This window comes from Mastomys coucha, unplaced genomic scaffold, assembly GCF_008632895.1.
Source record: "Mastomys coucha isolate ucsf_1 unplaced genomic scaffold, UCSF_Mcou_1 pScaffold8, whole genome shotgun sequence".
NCBI lineage: Eukaryota > Metazoa > Chordata > Mammalia > Rodentia > Muridae > Mastomys > Mastomys coucha.
Window position 1 is genome coordinate 14,555,569 of NW_022196914.1, and position 21,510 is coordinate 14,577,078.

The following is a 21,510-nucleotide window of genomic DNA, read 5'->3' on the forward strand; positions in this document are numbered from 1 at the left end:
TTTTTTTTTTTTTGCTTTGTTTTTATAAGTTAAACCTTTTTAAAAAATCAATTAATTAGTTAATATATATATATATATTTTAATTTTACATCTCAACTGCAGTTTCCTTTCCTCCTATCCTCCCTTTCCTTCCTAACCACCTCCCTCCTGTCCTCCATCTACTCCTCCTTCTTTCTTTCAGAAAAGGGAGACCTTTCATGGATATTAACTAGCTCTGGCCTATCAAGTAACTTGGCTAACCAATAAATGATCGAGCCTGAGATCCATGTCATGAGAAGAATCCCATCTTTGATATTGTACAAATGGTCAGGAGTCTGGCTAGGCCAATTGTCAGCAGAGAGACTTTACGTGATAGAAACTGATAGTAGCTGTCAGAAACATTGGAAACAGATGCAGAGACCCACAGCTAAACATTAGATAGAACTCGAGGAATCCTGTGGAACAATGATGAAAGGATTGTAGGAGCCAGAGGGGTCAAGAACATCACAAGAAAATTGATAGAATCAACTGTTCTAGGTCATTGCTGGGTTCCCAGAGACTGAATCACCAACCAGGGATCCTACATAGGACTGACTTAGCCCTCTGCACATATGTTGCAGTTGCATAGCTGGGTTTTCATGTGGGATTGCTAACACTGGGAAGAGTGATTGTCTATTACTGTTTCATGGTACAGTTTCATTATGAGAAAATCTTATTACTCAAAAATAATGATAGGAGGCTAATGATATCTAAAATTGATTTTAATTTTACAACTGATTTAGAATATTGTTATCAACAATATTTAATTAGAAAACAAAAGGAAAATGTATTTTTAATGTCTATGTGAGCTGATTTGTTAATTTTTATGTATTTAACTACATTAATTAGGTCTGTTGATCAACCACATAGAACAACTTCTGCTCAATTGAATTGGCAATATTTTTTATCTTGACTAAGTATGGAAAGGTACACAGCTGACTTGGAATTCCAAATCATGTAACTATCTGTTTAGTCTTGAGATGAAGTGTTTTATAATTGCATATTCTTAAATGCAATTATTTTTCTTCACTTCAGAACCTCCAAATGAATGCAAACCTGCATGCTTTGGAAATACACACACACACACACACACACACACACACACTCATAGAAGCAGGGCATAGACAGACAGATCTCTTAGACTAGCAAGCAAGTAGAATATAGACAGAGAAATCTCCAGAGAGAAAGCAGAACATAGACAGAAGCAGACTGGAAAAGCTGTATCAAGCAGGGCATAGGCTGTCAGCTTGGATGTGTGATTTGACTCTGAGTCTATTTGCCATTCTCAAGCACTCATCCTCACAGAATCCCATGCAGAAGCTGATCCTTCACAATTAGCCATTCCAAAACCATGATTCTATAACATGACTTAAATGATTTTGAGATGATCTTTAAATGTTACATTTATGGTTTAGTTGAAGTTTAAATTTTAAATTAAAAATGTCTAACACTATAAGTATAGCTAATTAAGACAAATTAAAAGTATTTTCTTACTGAAATGCGTAAGCCAAATTCAGATTTTTAAATTCTGTTTTCTCATAGATCTTGAGAGTTAATATGGCTGAAACTACTATGTAGTTTAAAGAATCAATAACAATAAGTGGGAATTATTGGTCTAAGATCAGCTCAAATTACCAAGAAATCATCTCAGTATGAACCCTTTTTTGTAATATTTCCTGAGAACTACCATTTGTGGTTTCATAAATAGAAAATTGCCCTTCACTTTGAAAGTAAAGAGAAATTGATTTTACTGCATAATTATGCACATCACAGACTAAAAATTCATATAGCTACATCTACGATACAACATTCAAATAATTTAATCAGATTTTGAGTTATTTAAATTATATGTTGTCTATAATGCTTAAATAAGCTAGAGTTTATGTCACAGTATTTTAGATTTTTAATAAAATGTATTTGGTAATATTTTATGTATATAATTCATTTTTAAATGATTTATATTTTCTGATTAGGATATTTTCTAAAATTTACTTATATATAAAATCATTCTCATTAATAAATCAAAATACAAATTGAACAATTGTCTATATCAACTATTTCTTTGTATTGATATAACAAACTATAACATAATTACAAGTATCAGAAACAATTTTGTTCCCAAATTTCACTGTTATAAAACATATCACTAAGCATTTTTTTCTGTATAAGGTCTGGCAGTGAATAATGTAGATGTTGTGGATCATTTTTTTCTATAGGATAAATGTTGATAAATTCATTGCTACATAATATTTTCCGTAAAAATTGCATAAAGATTAGGATCTAGGGAGACAGCTCAGTGAGTATAGTGTTTGCTGTTTACTCCTGAAGATCTAACTCTGGATCTGTGAAACTTGCATAAAGTAGTGTATAGGGAAAGCATCTTTGAGTCTAGTATTCCTTCTTCAAGGTGGAAAGCAAAGACGGGAGAATCTCCTGAAGGTTATGAGCCAGATATCCTGATATACACAGCAGTGATCAACAAAGAAACCATGTTTCAAACTACTTGGCAAACAACAACCCCCCATAGTTATTATACAACCTCCATACATGTTCATGATCTTTTCCAAGGATAGGTGCTCATACAAAAGTAAATGAGTGAGTAAATAAATCATGTGATTTTTATTTCTGTTCAGTTTATTTACATTAACATTTCTCAAGAATAATGAAACCTTTGGGCTGGATTTCTTGATTATATTAAGAATATGTTGTAGCTTGTTGATTGTTTTCATGCAAAAATTATTGCAAACTGGTGCAACAACTCAAGAAATCAGTCTGGAAGTCCCTCAGAAAATTTGAGATAGATCTAACTAAAGACCCAGCAATACCACTCTTAGGAATATGCCTGAAAGATGTCCCACCAGACCAGAGGGCATGTGTTCAACTATGTTCATAGTAGCCTTGTTGGTGATAGCCAGAAGCTGGAAACAACTCAGATGTCCTGCAACAGAAGAAAGAATACAGAAAATGTGGTTCATTTACACAATGAAATACTACTCAGCTATTAAGAACGAGAACATCCTAAGTTTGCAGGCAAATGGTTGGAACTAGAAAATATCATCCTGTGTGAGGTAACTCAGACCTAAAAGGACATGCATCGTAGGTACTCACTAATAAGTAGATATTAGCCAAAAAAAAAGAAAAAAAAAGTACAGAATAACCAAGATACAACTCAAATAGGTCAAGAAGCTGAAAGGCCCAAGTAAGTATGCCTCAATCTCACTTGGGAGGGAATTCACATGGGGGTTGGAGGGAGGGAACTGGGAAGGAAACTGGATGGGGGTTGAGGGAGAGAGGACAACCTGATCTGATATTGGATGATGGAAAAAAGAACTAAAGCACTAAGGGCCAATAGAAAGGATGGAAACAGGCAACCTCCAGTGGGGAGGGTAGGAGGAGTGAGTACCCTTCAGAATGTACCAGAGACCTGGGAGGTGAGAGACACTCAGGACTCAAAGGGAGGGACCTTAGATGAAATGCCCTCCAAAGGGGAGAGGGAACTTGCAGAACCAACCTCCAGCAGAATGACAGGGCATCAAGTGAGAGAGGAGATAGCAATCCCACAGTCAGAAACTCTGACCCATAGTTGTTCCTGTCTGAAAGAACAGCAGGGATGGAAATGGATAGGAACCCGAGGAAAAAGAGGTCCAGCAATAGGCCCAAAGTGGGATCCAGCTCAAGGGGAGGACCCTAGATCTGACACTATTACTGAGGCTATCATGTGCTCACACAAGGGATCTATCATGATCTTACTCTGGAAGACACTGCAAGTAGCTGAAAGGGTCAGATGCAGAGATTTGCACCTAACCAATGGACAGAAGCTACTGATCCCTGTGGTTGAATTAGGGAAAAGCTGGAAGAAGCAGAAGAGGAGGGCAACCATGCAAGAGGATCAGCAGTCTCAATTAACCTGGACCTCTGAGATTTCTAAGACACTGGACCACCAACCAGGTAGCATATACCAGCTGATATGAGGCCCCCAACACATATACAACAAAGGAGTACTGGGTCTGGGTTCAGTCAGAGATAATGCACCTAACCCTCAAGAGACTAGAGGCCCCAGGGAGTTCAGAGGTCTTGTGGGGAGGTGGATGGGAGGTGGGGACATTCTTGTGGAGACAGGAAGGTGGGGATGTGATATGGGATGGGGAATAGTCAGAGGGTAGACTGGGAGGGGGATAAAATCTGGAGTGGAAAAAAAGATTAAATAAAATTTATATATGTGTGTATATATACACACATATATAAATTTTATATACATATAAAATTTTATATACATACATATATTTCTAAGGATAGTTTATTTGCTGTTTATAAATAAAACCAAAACTAACTTGACAGGTATCAGCATACCATTACCCTAATTTCAGACATTGTCTGTATATCTATATCCTTACGAGTCTCTATAAAATGTTCCTCAATATTGTGGTTTGATTATACTTGGCATAGGAAGTGGTCCTATTTGGAGATGTGCCCTTGTTGGAGGAAGTGTGTCACTGTGCGGCTGGGATTTGAGAGCTTCCTCTTATCTGCCTGAGGATACTAGTCTTCTCCTGTTTGCCTTCAGAACAAGATGTTGAGCTCTCAGATCCTCCTAAACCTGCCTGGGTTCTGCTGTTCTCCCACCTTGATCATAATGCACTGAACTTCTGAATTTGTAAGCCAGTCCCAATTAAATGTTGTCCTTGTAAGAGTTGCCTTGGTGAGGGTGTGTATTCACAGTAGCAGAACCCTAACTAAGACACTCAATACCTCCTAATCTTGAACTTTTCTGAAAAATAGTAGAATAGATTTCACATGTTTATTTCAATACTTAAACCTAGATATATAACAAAGACTTTTTACTAATAAAATAAATATTTTGATAATGAGTTTTAAAACTAGACAACAATAACAACAACAAAACTAGTGGCACTGCAATAATTAGAGCCTAGGCTTAATATCTTTAATTGCACGACTCAGACCTCAGAAACAGTCTTTTTTGTTAGGTACTTTGAACGCACTGTGCTATAAGCAATACTAAAGTTAATTATCGTCCTCTCCTATGTACAATTACTTGAGAGTCTATATTAGCACATTTCCTTCTAATTTTGTGTAGCCTTATTGAAAAGTCATAGTAAATGAATTTCTTGTATATAATCCTATGACTATTTTCATGCCACATGTAGGTTTACTTTGCTTCACATAGTACAGAAGAGAAAAAACAATGCCTAACAAAAGGCACATAATTGATCAGATCACTGCTTAAAAGAGTGAATAAAAAGGCAGATAAAAATAAAATAGTCTAAGTAAAAGAAGTCAGGACTTATTACAACCAGAAATGTGAGTCAAACATAGAGCACACACTGAGGGAGAATAATAAATACCAGAAATGATAAATATCTATATCTTTGAAAAACAGCTTGACTTTTTATGGAATTTTAAAATGTTACATGTAACAAATTACTGTAATATTTACTTTGGATTATTCTCTAGTCTACATTTGGATATATGATAATTAGGAAGGCAGACAAATTCATCTCAGAAAGTATTTTACAGATAGCAGGAGGATATTGCAAACTCTGAAGGCTAATTTCCTTGAGTGCTGTTAGGGAAACATGATAACCAACTGAGATAAAGAGGAAGGGAAAGACTTGTTCTGCAGTACACAATACCAGAGAAGGTGTTTAGAACTGAAAATGTTACGCATATATCTAACTCTACTTAACAACTAGGTATGTGACTGGGGATTTATAGGTAATTAACTCATACTCAACCATTTTAAAGTGTATTTTAGGTGAACTGAATTATTATTATATTATCAAAGTTTAGTAACATAAGGGATAACCACACTTTTTATCAAATAGGTATATGGAGGAAGGGACTGGCAGGACATCTAGCAATGTACTAGCTAAGGAAATACAGTAACCACATAAAATCTGACCTAGTAGCTTGCATTTGTAATCACAGGGATGCTAATCCCAGATAGAAGGCAGAGACAGTAATATCCATGGTATCCTATCGGCTACTTAGAAAGGAATATAGGACAGTGAAAACATACATACTCAGTACTTAATACTCAACTTCAACCTCCACAAATGGACCATTATATGTGTCTCCATGTTTTCATACAAGGTTGCACACATACACATATATACATACATGTACACATTTCACACATATGGTTGAGTAATTCTATTTCTGTGAACACTGGAATGCATATCTAGCCACAGTAGGTACTTCTTAACAGGTTAAATCATAGATACCACCATACTCCAAATTTTTGAACTAATAAGATTTATTGGGGTTACTTACAGGAGTATGGGTAAGGGTTTATTTACAAGAGCAGAATGACCCAAACATAGCTGCATTACTAAAGCGTACCCCAGGATGGGTGATAGTTCACAAAACCTGGGTGCCTGTAGGCTGTGGGCATCTCAACAAGTTGAAAAGTGGTCTTTTTTTTTTTCTGGGTAATTTGGTTTGTCTGAGCCTGTTCCAGGCAGTTCAGGTGCTAGTTGTTTCTTCTAGACAGGTTGCCAAATCTGAGACTCATGCTTAGAAGTTTTTACTACTTATATACTTTTAGAGATGGACAAGCTTAGTGAATCTGGCAAATGTCAGAAACTTGTTGAAGCTGTGTGGAGTTATTTACTTCCTGAGCTAAAGGAGCTTCCCTGAAAGGTGAAATTATTGAGTTACTCTTAGAACATCCTAATGTTTTACCTTCATGAACATCCGGTCTTTAGAATATCCCTTTCCTCAAATACAGAGACCTGAAGCCAGACCATATGCAGAGAGTGAGAGACTTCGAACACTCAAGCTCTAAGTGGAATGGAAGCCTCCATTCAATCCCTCCCTTCAGGGCTCAGGGAACTCTGCTGAACAGGAGGCAGAAAGGGTGTGAGTCATAGAGAATGAAGGACACCAAGACTAACTCAATATGGGCAAAACTCATAGGAACTCACAAGGACTTAAATTATATGTGCAGAGCCTCCATGGGTTTGCACCAGGTCCTCTTTGTATATACTATAGCTTCCAGGTTAGTATTTTTATAGAATTTCTGTGTGGGAACAGACATTTTTGACATTTGTGCCTTCATTTGGGAGCCTTTTTCTTTTGTTTTGTCCAGTTCTAATGTGTTAGTTTTTGTTTTGTTTTGTTTTACTTTATTAATATTTGAAATGTAAATAAGGAAAATGCCTAATAAATAAAAAATAATTTTAAAAAAGGAAGAAAGAAGGACTCTACCCACTGTGTTGTAAAGACTGAGGAAAGAATTATTTTATTATTTTATTTTATTTTATTTCATGTTTTCTCTTGAGAGACAAAGAGAGAGTACATCTGGTTGGAAGTAGAGATAGGGCGGATCTAGTAGAGATAGGGCGGATCTACTCAAGAGGGTGTCTTAAGTATGGGAAACTCTAACTGGAATACATTATACAAGAAAAGAATCTATTTTCAAAAAGAACATATTCTGTTCCTTAAACTCTCATTTATCATCTTGTATTTTAACGAGTTCATCTCCAAACTCAAAGATTTTATTCTAAAAACTCACGGAGAGAACTATGCATTTGTAAACTAGATAGTTCCTGGACAGTTATTTCATCATCTGAGCTGAGATTGCAGTCCACTTTTGGTTTTACAAAATACTATTTGATGTTACAGAACTGCTATATACAGTCATCCTATAAGACAAAGCACATCAAAAATAACTTTAAATGCTGATAATTTTAAGTAATGGTTAATTTGTCGCTATTTTAGATGTTCTGGCCTTAGCTTTATTTCATGTTTCATCAACCTTAAGTTTTAGTTATCCTTTAAAATTTTCTCTTGCCAAAACATTATGGAAATGCCGCTGCTTCCTGATTCGAACAGTATTAGAACATCTGACTATTTTTTCACTTTTTATTAGTTATTTTATTTAGATTTCAAATAATACCTCCCTTCACAGTTTCCCCTCCACCATCAACCCCCTATGCACTATCCCCCTACCAATGCCTCCATGAGGGAGCTCCCCTACCCGTCCTCCTACTCCTGCCTCAGCATCCTAGCATTTCCCTATGCTGGGTTATCAAGCCTCAGTAGGACAAAGGGGCTCACCACCCAGTGAGGCCTGATAAGGCAGTCCTCTGCTACATATGCGGTTGTAGCCATGGGTCCCTCCATGTGTACTCTGTGGTTGGTGGTTTCGTCCCTGGGATCTCTGCAAGGTCTGGTTTATATTAACTTTTATCATCGAATTAGTATATTGTTTCTGAAAATTTTCCAGTGTTAAGTAGTTATACTTGTCAAGAATTAATGCTTATAAGAATTAGCTTAAGACAATATATATATATATATATATATATATATCTTATATTCCATCATAGTTTTAACATCTATTGATTATCTTAGTATATTGATATCATACAATATACTACAGGTGACAAAATATAACTTTCTATTTCTATATGACACATACATTTTCACTAAGAATTATATTAAATGATGTTTTCTTTATTTTAACAAGTTTGTTTGTCTGTATCATGAGGATTTCACACATTTTGGTGTTACTTATGTGTTATAGTCCAATATTATTAGTATCTGTATTCTCCCTTCAGGTTTACTGACAGCAGTACTCAATGCAGAGTCTCCTTTTCATTTTACATCACATCCTCTTTCATTAATCACATTCTTTTTCTTCTTTTGAGATTATTATTCTTTTAGGTGTATGAGTGCTTTGCCCTCATGAGTTCTGTGTACTACATGTGTCTGTTACTCACAGGAACAGGTTGATCCTACAACTTTTTGGTATTGAACTTATGGATGTATTGTGAGCTACCATGTGGGTTGTAGGAACTGAACCAAGGTACTAGGCAACACCAACAAATATTCTTAATTCCTGTGCTATCTCTGCAGCCTTCTCATCAATTTTTAATGGCTAAACTGCAGACAATTTCAATAGAACGACATTCAAATAAAGATCAAAGTCCATTAGAGATTAAGGTGAAAACAAATGATAAGTGATGGGGAATTGACTAAGCAAGACTTCTTTGGTTTGTGAGAAGGTAAATTATTAAATAATTAACAGAATTTTAATATCTATATATACACAAATCACTGGCCAGGTGTGATTGTTAACACATATTATCCCAGAATTTGGGAAGTTGAATGGGAACTGCCTTAGTTTGAATGAGGCTAACGGGGGCTACACAATATATTTAGTCCTCCTGAACCACAAAAACCTTATCTTTAAAAAGAGGAATATACAAAAAGTAATAATATGAAATTGACATAAATGTCATAAATTCCATAAACATACTATACTTCTTTACTGAAATGTTCTTTTTCCAGAGAATGTAGCGGCAGTGGGATATCATGTACATAACTTCCTCTCAGTTATTTCAATATTTAAGAAAACACACAAAGGGAAGTAGTAAGCATTTAGTAATTACATGAGCAAGCTATAAGTTGATATTTTGCACTACATTGAAATTATTTCCAAACAAGGCTTTCATGATAATGTATTGGCAACCCAGTGAGATGGCTGATAGTTTCTGCTTAGACTGAGAGATACCTAAGGAATTATTAAAGTATTGCTTTGAGTGAGTCTAGGAGAGTGTTCTGAGAAATATTTGATACTCAGCAACTGAGAAGTGAAGATGTCACTGGAGTCCGAGCTGAAGACTCAGAAGTGACAATAGCAGGAAGGAGAAACTTCTCAATCTGATCCCCCCTAAATGAGCCTGTCTGTGGCTGCCATGCTTACAGAGCTCAGACAAATGTCCCTTCCACCACCAGACTCCTGCCATCTACTCTGCATCTCACTTCCAGGATTCAGTCTTGAACAATGGCTTCATTATCAACCTCTCTGTTGGATTTTCCATGGATTCTAATCTTCTCCTTTAGAAATCCTTGAAAAATAACCAGATTCTGAGAAAGATCGATGTGTACTCATGATTCTGCATCCCCACTCCCACATGTTCCTATAGAGCATAAAAAGACACTAGGTGTTATATTGTTTAGAAACAATTCATCCCACTGTTAAAGAACTCTGACACTTAGTGCTTGATTTATTATTTATTATTGGCTGGCTGGCTTGCTTGCTTACTTTGGATGTACCCTAAGCCTACCAGGAAAAAGTTACTCTTTTCATCTCTAGTTCTGCTTAAGCGAAAATATATATACACATGATAGCAAAAGTTCAATAATTAGCCTAGAGCTATCACAGATAAATTAATCTAACAGCTTCCAATGTCAAATTCCCTGCAAAGTATTAAGAAATAATATTCTATATTCTTTATGAACAATGGAAATGTAAGAGGGAACTATTAGAATTGAGGGAATCAATTCTAATAATGACACAAATAATATATCTCAAATTATAGAGATGGGAAAGTAAAAAGGAAACATCAGAACAGACCGGGCTTAATTATACATGTATTTTAGTTCTAAATGATTGAATGCAATTCTGTTCCTAAATATATTTGCATCCCTGAATTATTTATTTTTTAAACGATTCTGTTTCCTAGACAAAATTTTGATGCATGGAATTTACTAATGTCATTAATCAAGGTATTTTGTAAAAAGAGTATAGTTGCTTAGCAACTACTCCATGATATGGTAAGTATGAAAAATAGTTTTCAGAGAGATTTATTCCATTGTATTATAAATAAGGAACAATCATTCAGTCCAGAAAGCAGAAAGCCACAGATATAAATGACATACAAAGGGCAACCAATTAATCTCAATGTTTTAACAAGAGTTAAACTAATGGTAATTGTTAGATTTCAAAGTGATTAAGAATTATTTTATGTAGAATATCAAGCTCCACAATTAAAAATTCTCACAAAATTCTGAATTTCCAGGTTTAACTTATTTTGCATATATACATTTACTTATGCCCTTAAGGAGAATGTCTATAATAGTTTTTATAATGGCCTTCTGTAGGGTTATGACAAGGATTCATGTTACATGGACAAATTTTACCTCACTATAATATATTCTTGAAAGCATCTTTCTGAATGGTGTGACTTTGACTTTGATTGCATTGTCTTGAAAGAAAAAGTGGGAAAGGGTGGGTTGGTGAGCGGGGGGTGGGGGGAGTGAACAGATTTTTTTTTTTCAGAGGGGAAACTGGGAAAGGAGATATCATATGACATGTAAATAAAATATCTAATAAACAATAAATAAATAAAAAAGAAATAAAAGCCATTGAGATTACTTTCTTTGTTATAAATTTATTTATATATTTATTTATTTATTTTACATTCCACATTTTATCCTCATCCCACTCCCATCCACCCTCCTACTGCTCCACATCAAATACCTCCTCCCCAAATCCATGTCTCCAAGATACTTGTCCTCTAAACTCCCTGGGGCCTCCAGTCCCTTGAGGGTTAGGTGCATCATCTCTGAATGAACACAGACCCAGCAGTCCTCTGCTGTATGTGTGTTGGGGGCCTCATATCAGCTGGTGTGTGCTGCCTGTTTTGTGGTCCAATGTTTGAGAGATCTCGGGGGTCCAGGTAGATTGAGACTGCTGTTTTCCCTCTTTATCCAATGAAGTCTTAGATGGCATTTTCTTCTAATAGGGTCTACACTCAAAATCTGCTGCTCATGTGGGAACCTTCGTGGGTTGCCTTAGACACATCTCTGGAGAGCTTCTGCATCTTCCTCATTTGCCTGTTCTGTACTGGAGGCTATCAGTGGAGCTCTCTGGTCTTGCCAGGTGGGAGGGTTCAAGCAAAGTGGACAGGGCATGAAAAGGAAGAGGGAGAATAAATACCTTAGCTGACACCTCTGCTGCTGCAGCTGCTGCTACTCTGGCACAGCTGCAGGTGCTCCAAGATGATGCAGTGGGTGTGCTGAGCCTAGCTGGGCTGAACCAGTGGGGCCAGGTTAGCCAGCAAGGGGAGTTCAGGTGAACTTCTGGTGGTGAAAGCTTCGGGAGAGCGGTTCTCTTCCCACGTAGTGTTCCAGCTCTTGTGACAGATGCTCTCAGCTGAAGGAATAATTCTCACAAACCTTTATTCCTTCTGGATAGGATTTTTTTTGTTTTGTTTTTTGTTTTGTTTGTTTTGTTTTGTTTTGTTTTTTGACACAGTGTTTCTCTGGCTGTCCTGGAACTCAACTTTGTAGACCAGGCTGTCCTCGAACTCAGAAATCCACCTGCCTCTGCCTCCCAACTGCTGGGATTAAAGGCGTGCGGCACCACTGCCCAGCCTGGATAGGATCTTATATATACTTTTTGGTGTGGATTAGGCTCTAGCAATAAGTGCGTTCTATTTATTGGCTTGGTCTGATATGCCTCATTTATATGTGGAGAGATTTTTTTGGGGGGGCTACCCCTACATGACCGATGGCAACACATCTTTCTATGGGGCCTGTGACTGTGTGACAGGGGTCTGGTGCTGGGTGTACTAGAAGCTCCTACCATCCTTTCGGGGTCCTCAGGGCTTCAAACGTTAGCTTGAAGTTACCAGACTTCCCCTCATGGTTCACCACACCAAGTACCTTAGTACTGTCTTTTTCAGCTTGAACTTTTCTATTATACAGCTTCAGCTTCTTTCCATAGTCTCCTTCCTGTTCACCTGAAACATTTCTTAAAACTCATCTTACCTACCATCCCTCATGGAGCAGTCGCCAAGATATTTATTAACTCAATTCGGATTTTATATGGGTACTGTCCGTGGCCCCTAAATTCTAGAGATCTATTGTTGCAGGATATTTGATCACATTGTGAACCCCGAGATTTTGTTGTTTACTGCAAAAACTGGTTTCCAGTTGTGGTATGGCTCAGGCTTAGTATACATCTTTAATTCCTCTGGCTGGAATATACACACACCCTTAGTTCTCACATTGATCCCAAACAATGATAGTAGTGAAGTGGAAAGTTGAGGGTTCTTTGGAAATTTGGTTGGGTGGTGTTTTGCTGGGGAAAACACGTGAAGGAAAATTTGGTTAAAGTGGACACAGATGTGAAAGGCTAAAGCAGACTTGTGAAGAAATGTTTTGCTGAAGTAGACATAGGAGAAAGGATGTTCTTTTAAAGCAAACAAGTGAAAGGTCACATGATGAAGGATTCTTGGCTAACAACAGGTATGTATTGGCCCTTCTTAAACTGTGTAATTGACCTCCATTTGTCAGCACTCCATAGATAGAAATACACCAAAAAACTCCAGGTGGTATACTGCAGTTTCTTCTCAGACTCAGGATGATGGGTTGCAAGTACTAAGACAAGAGCCATGATGAGGCAAAGGACATGAAGGACACATGATGTTTGGAGGGTATAAATTGGACCTGATGATGGACAGGGATGGAGACAGTGTTTGGCTTGCTGGTATAACTGGCTGTGCAACACTTGTGGGTCTTGAGTCTTCACTGGTCTTTGTTTTCCTGATAGAGGCACAGTAGAGAACTTCTGGCATCCTTCCAGATCCCTCTTGCTGATTTGAGCCAAGCTGAGGGCAAGCTGTCTCTGCTAGGTCTTGTCACCACTGTGGCTAAGCCTACTCAACTGAAATGGACTGCTGGTTGTGTCCAGAGGTGTTTGCATTGGATCCATCAATTGCGTGCTAATCTGTGACCTGAACTGCCAATTTCCAGACAACACAGATAGGAGTTGCTCAAAAAAACCTTTCTAAACAGGTCTACATCCCTTGTATCCTTTCTTTCCCACTATCTCTGAAGGGTGGCAGACAACAAGGGAGGTTAAAGAATTTAAGAACCACCATTAAAAATAAGGTTTGGAGTAATTAAAGTTACAGTAAAATTAGTTTGTGAAAGGAAGCACCCATATTTTAAAAAGATGTCTAGTTGAGTGGAAAACAAACTGGCCAATCAAAGAAAGATTTGACAGAATAGAATTTGCCCAGCTGTCAAGGAAACAGAGAGAACATATAGATTACTTAAGAGAAAATAGTAAAGAAGGGGGGCAGGGCTGTTTTACTGAGACAGCTGGACAGAAAGAGATTGCAGAGAGAAAACAGGCTAGACACAGGTATAGACAGAATAAGCCAGAGAATGAGAAAGAGACAGAAGATTAGAGCAGTATATTAGAGTTAGTTTGAGACCAAATTGGTGGGTATGACCCATAAGACCCATTTAATAGGTTGGTTTAGAATAAACAATAAAATTTTATCATCTAGAAATGATTTTATTGTTATCCAAAGATACCATAAAATACTGATCCTTATATATAACACGCTAGTTGGTTTAAATTTGAAAATTGAAAATTTCAATATATTTAAAAAAACCAAATTAGTGTATAAATTTCTTGTGTGTGTGTGGGTTTGTGTATGTGCATATGTGTGGTAGAAGGAGTCACTTATTTGATATATGTTATCAAATGAAAAGATATTTGAAATTATTTCAATGAAATACATGAACCTAAAACCTGAATGTCTCTAAGGGTATATACCGAAAGGAATATTTATCTAGTACCAGAAGTATTTGAGTGCAGGAAAGAAATACCTGAATATGTCAGATAGCAGCTGCTCAGTTTGTAAGTGACTAATAATGGAATTGATTTAATACATGAATTTTCTTCACACAATTTTGTGGAAGCAAATTAACTTAGCCTATGGTTAAATATTTGGCAATGTTTATATTATAAACCATATTGGAAATTTTATTATTTTATTCTTTATTTGTGTTGAAAATACATTTCTTTAGTCATCTTTTTAGATGTTTATAGGTTAATAATTTGGCACAAATTAATAAAATGTCTTATCAAATAAATATATTATTACCATCCAAATGTCTAAGCATGTCTATAAAAATTATAAATCTATTTCATTCTTTTCTAATTTTCAATATTCACTAAAATTTTAATACAATAAATGATAGCTTAAAACTTTAATTATACTAGGATTATCCTTTGTTTTCTGTTTCCACTCCTTAACTCAGGCTTTTATTGTGACTAATTGTTGCTTTCTGATTTTCATAGTATTTATAGTTTATCAGCTATTCTCTTTATTAATACTATCCATGTTTTCTATGTAACTAATCAGCAACAATAAGCAACCTCAAAGTAATACTGTATTTTATTGCTCTATTTTTAAATTGTATAAAATTTTGTGCTTCAACAGGAATTTGTTTGCTTCATTTGTAAATAAGATAGATTTCCATTGTAGTATTAATAATTTATTGACTATTTTACTAAAACTCCAACCAAAGAGTACACATGTGGGGACTCATGGCTCCAGCAGCATGTGTATAGCAGAGGATGGCCAAGTTGGTCATCAATGGAAGGAGAGGCCCTTGGCCCTGTGAAGGTTCTATGCCCCACTGTAGGGGAATGCCAGGGCCAGGAACTGGGAGAGGGTGAGGTGGTGAGCAGAGGGAGTGGGGAGAGAACAAGGGATTGTTTAAGTTTTGGGGTTTGTTTTTTATTTTATTATTTTTCTTATTTTATTTTTTTTCTTTTTTCCTTTGGAGGGGAACTTGGGAAAGGAGATATTGTAAATAAAGAAAACATATAATAAAAAATATATAAAAAAGAATATTTTAAAATATTGCAATAATGGAAAGTTTTCTGAAACATTTCTACTTTTGAAAAACATCACTGGCATTAATTGTGAGTTTATATAAGGCTAATATTTCCATTTATATTTTTATAGTAAAATTTTTATAGTAAATATTTGTTCTTTCCTTTTACTTCATTTTTTATTGTAAGGACAGGTGAAATAATTTGGTCAGTAAAGTGTCTGCCTTGTAAGTAAAAGGACCTACATCACATCCTGAAAAAAACATAAAGAAAGTTAAGACAAGTCTTTTATGTAGAGGAATTTTAGTCCAGCAACTTGGCTGCTCTGGCATGGGATCACATCTAAAGACCTTCTAGGTCTGTGTGATCCAATTGCAATGCAAACATGCACTGAATTACAGTTTGATCAGGCTAAAATGCAGACATGCCCTTATATACATCTTTAATTCCTAATAATCAAGGTGAACTACTTTACAGAAGGAAGTAGCCATGTTTGAAAATGACTTCTAATTGGAGTGTAGACAAAGTGACAAATCAGAGAGAGATTTGTTAGAATAAGTAAGAGATAGGATACTGCCTAATTCTCATAAGAACAGACAAGAATGAGGGTGGACTTAAAAGAGCAGAGAGAGACAGAGGCAGAGAGAGAGAGAGAGAGAGAGAGAGAGAGAGAGAGAGAGAGAGAGAGAGAGAGAGGGAGGAAGGGAGGGAGGGAGGTTTTACTGGGATAGACTCATGGAGAAAGGTTTCAGGTGAAGATAGAAGGAATCAGAGAATGAGAGAGAGCCAGAAGATTAAAGCAGATTGCCAAAGTTAGCTTCAGGCCAAGCAGAACAATTCAATCAGAAGCTGAGAGAAGCCACTTTGAATTGGTCTGCCTGGAAAAGATTGAGCCAGAAATACTGAGTTGAACCAGCCAGCCAGTGTACAGAAGAGCCAAAAAGGGAGAAGTTATTCAACAGTAATTGTGCAAGATTACAGTTATATATGGACAATAAAAGTTACTTTTACACTGGGTGACTTATGTGTGCAATCTCAGTGTGCAAAGACAGAGGCAGTAGGCAGTCAGATCCCTGAGATTCACTGATCAGCCAACTTGGCATGGTGGAATAATATATATATATATAATGTCACATTATATATATGCATATATATAATGTGATATATTATATAAGTTATATAATATTGCATATATATATATACATATTTATGTATGCAATCTACACCCAAGGTTGTTCTTTTAGCTCTTCGTCTATATAGGCATGTATAAATGCACTTATGTACATCTATATACAATAAAACACAGACAGATAAGTAAATATAAACAAAATAGATATAAATGATAAACTATAAGTATTTCACATGTATTTTATTAGAAAGTCTTACAATAATGTGGGAGTAATAATTTTAAAACAGCACTGAACTAAAATTAAAATTTCATATGAAGATTTTCTCAATATTTTATGTTTGGCAAACTAAATTTTTTAGAGAAAAGGATAGAATAGAAACCAGTTTCAACCCCAGTCACAGCTTCTTTATTCATCTGAAGTATTCTAAATTCTACTTTTCAAGTTAAAGTTACCTTAAGTAAAATATAAAAAAAAAAACTAGCCTATATTTTTTACATTGCACATAGTTTTATAGTGTACATAGCATTAAATATCTTATAGAAAAATACATAACATATGTACAATAATTCTAGAGGAATGAATTAGATATTATTTATATGTAAAAATTACCAAATAAAATATAAACAATATTGACGAATGGAGAATAATGTGACCTGAGAGTAGAAGACACCTATTCCTTCTCTCCTAGACAGGATGTAAATATGCTTAGAATAAAAAAAGAATTTTAAAGTGTCTATATTTACTACTATAACTAAAGATATCCCTGGAGCAGTAATTTTTATTCATTCTATTTCTATCCAAGTTCATTTTATTATTTTGATCTTTTTAATTTTTTAGTTTTATATACATAAGTATGTACATGTGCAATGAGTGTCTAACACTCATTTAGAATAGTTTTTTAAATCCTCCCTTTTGCCTTCTCTATCATCTTTTGTGTTACTTTGATCTGTACTGCCATCAGCAAACTACCAATAGTTTTCCAGGTAAATTTAATGTTTGTATGATTTTACTACACTTAAATTCAACAAAAAATATTCTATACTGCATTTAATGATTATATTGCCATAATGATGTAATCTATTTGGATAGGGCTATACCAACACTAATTACTACTCCTAATCTTTTATTACCTCCCTTCTTACTAGTATCAGCTTAAGTTACATTGAGATGAGATTATCCTAAATTTTTTTGTTAGAAATAATTTGATAACATTTTAACATTTCATTTAGTTTATTTTCTCTCAAACATTTATTCATTCCTACACTCAGAGGCCAGGTGGAAAATTCTATTTTTTGCTACATTATTTATTTTGTTTAATGTGATGCAGGTACATGCTGGGAATTCATTTGAGACAGCCAAAATTTGAAATATGCTTTTCCAAATATTTTTACTTGATTATGTTTCATTTTGACACTGTTCTTAATTTGTATATTTTTTAAACTTTTCATTGTAGGATAGTAACATCTACTGCACCTGCAATTTGTATAAACCTTCTTAATGTTTACTTGAAATTTTAACATATTTTTCAATCATCGATACCTTTAAAGTTTAAATTTTCTTTTGTAAAATTTTAGTTGTGTGTAATTTTATCATCTAATACTGTTGGATAATTTATTAAAGAACATTTCATCACTAACTAAAAATGTTGCTCTTGGTATGAAATACCCATATATGCTTGCATATATCTATTCAACATCACCAATTTATGCCATATTATTTTGTCTAATTGCATACCAGCTATGTTTTCTAAGTATATTAACTATATTCCAAATATTGAGTGGAATCAATCATTGCCAACTACATTTTTATTTGCATTATTGCTATAACTATGTTATGATCTTTCATCACAGGATACTTACTAGTATGCTGACAGAGTTATAAAACTAAGATGGGAAAAACCCAGTACACTGAAATTCTTAATGGATTACATTGTAATACAAATGGTAATTGGTGATTACTATGTTACTCTCAACTTCTCTGTCTAGTATATTGTTAAATAACATTACTTCCTCTTAAGCATTACATATAACAATAGAATTTTCATCTATTGATAAATATGTTTTCTTCATTTCAATTAATGATATTTAAGTTATAAAGAAAATATGTATCAAATATGCACAGTCATTTCATGTATACTTTGCATGTGTTAGTTATTTTAACCAGGTTTAATTAGATATAGATAACATCTTCAAAAGTAATTTTTTATCATTATTCCAATTATAGTGTTTATTGAGATTTTTCAAGCATAATGTGTTAGGTCTTAATCTCTATAACACAGTTTAATTCTGATGCAGTTGGCATTAGTCAAATGATGTTGCTTTGTTCCTTTCCACATTTCTCTGTGTTTTGTCATTCCCAAATTAAGTGGGAACTTTTTCTACTATCTAATTACCATAAGTACCATTATTACATGTCTGCCTTGGCAATTAACCCATATGGTCATCTTTGCCAGCTGTAGGCTTTTTTTTTTTTTTTTTTAACAAAGCCAAATAGCTCCCACTTAGGCACTGTGAAACTCCAGCAAAAACAATATTTCTAAAATGCATGAATCCCCACAAGGACCTTCAATCTTGTACAGTGGAATTCTGTATGACTTTATTATCCTTGTCTGGTATCCTGAATGAACTCAAGCAGAGGTTACACATAAGCAGGAAAATAGGGAGTCATCACACTGAGATGGTCTGTTAAATGACAAAGTAACTATCTTTCATATTTCCTGCTTTAACTGAGGGTGTTGCTCTCCAATTATCACAAGTCCTCTTTAGTGTCTAGAGTGACAATGTGGCAACACTTAGAGTACTATGAAGGCAGAGTAAAAAGCCACAAGTGCACATAAGCAAGGTATGTCTGCCACACCGCACTTGAGTTTCACAGGTATGCATCTGAACAATCTCATTGACCCTTGACACATGTCTTTTGTTTTGAATATTTCTCAATCACAGGAAGGCAAATCAATACTTCAATGCTGTTTTAATATTATGAGCTATGTCCTAAAACATCAAAGGAAATGATTGACACACTTATGTAAAAGGTATAAAAGATCTGAAAAGAAAAATTCACAACTGTCAAGTGGAAGTGTAGCTTTGTCTCATTACATCATAATATCAAACATCTTCTTTCCTGCACTTCAACAATCTCACTTTTGTTTGCATAAATCTGAAGGAAGCCAGAATGAGTGTTCTCCAGAATGTGTTTTCTCATCTATACTATAACATTCATATAGCAATTTTATACACATAATGAAAAATTGAAAATAAATCTAGTATACCACAATAGTAGAATGGATAAATTAAATGTGTAGTATAAAAGTAATAAAAAGAACCAAGTGCAATAACACGGATACATTTCACAGACAATTGGTTGAATGGAAGAAGGTTCTTACAAAAGAGAACATCCTGAATTACTTATCTCTATGACAAAAATGTAACCAGTCCTGAAGTAAAAGAACTGGGTTATTTGTGTGTCTCGGGAAAGGACAGTAGAGAGGATACAGAGGACAGAATTGTCGAAAAACTTTCTAAGAAAACTGTCCTTAGTAGCATTACAGATTCTAAATGTATTCTGTTCAGTGTGATTTTGTGGTGTCTGTAACTATAGGACTATTTGACACTTATTAATGTGTGTAACTAGATTTGATTAACTTCAGTGTAAAGACAAATGTATACCTCATGCACAGTTAAAACAAAGTGTGAAGGGCATTGGCTCTCAACATAAAAGTAGTGACCTTTCCAGCTGAGAGAGAGATGTTCTTACCCAAAGACGTCATTTAGAGCATTGGGTTCTCTACACTGCAAAGCCAAAGTAAGTTGTTTTGTAAAGAGAAATTTAAGGGGGCCACTATTTGAGTCCAGTTAGAGATCCAACAGAAAGATGATGACAAGGACAGGCATGACATTGTTTATCTATAACTGCCATCTATAGGTTTGCATCTATAGGTTGATGTCAGAGATGACACTAACAATTGATGGACAATGATTATTAGTTTTAAATAAGTCCTTGTTTCCATTGATTGCATATATGGAAGTACTGATATTTATACTTTCAAATGTCACAGTATGTAAGGTAGTGGTCTGTTCAGGAAACTTAGGCTCAGCCCAGTAATAGGCCTAGATCCCGGATCCCCGGTGGGCAGTTTCTGCCTGCAGGGGGTAGAAGGAGTTTGGCTATAACTCCTGATTTTTTGGCTCCTGATTTAGTCACAACCTCTCACAGCTGCCCCTGCAGAAGAGGTGCGCTCTATCAGGTCAACAATGCCCTAAGCTCCCAGCATTCTAGCTGGACCCTATCCCCAGTCAACTAACCACAGCCAGGTATGCCTCACCCCAAAGATAACCACACCTCACACACTATAAAGGGTGCTTTGCCCCTTACTCCTTCTCTTGCTCTTTGTTCTTCTCTTGTCCTCTTCCCTCTCTTGCCTTCTCTCGCTCCTGCTCTTTTTTTCTTCTTTTGCTTCATTTTATCCTTTCTCTCTCTCTCCTTCCTCTCCTTTCCTTCCCTCTACTTGACCAGCCTATTTTCTCTTTCCAATAATAAATTATCTCATTTATACATTGCCTCCTTTTTAACTAATGCACCCTGCCCCAGGCCTCAGAAGTGAGAGAGAGAGAGAGAGAGAGAGAGAGAGAGAGAGAGAGAGAGAGAGAGAGAGAGAGAGAGAGAGAGAGATCCAGCCTGAAGCAGCAAACTATCAGATCCCACAACAATGTATATGAACCTTCAGAAACTGTCTTAACACCTCCAGGAGACAACAGAAATGTTGCTTATTTCCAGGAGGAAGGAAACAAGCCAGTAAAGTCTTGTAAGGAGGGTGGTGTGTTTTAAGGAGGAAACAACTTCTCTCCAGCTTCATTTTAAGAGATTTTATTGTTAATGTTATTGATGATGATGATGATGATGTTGATGATGATGATG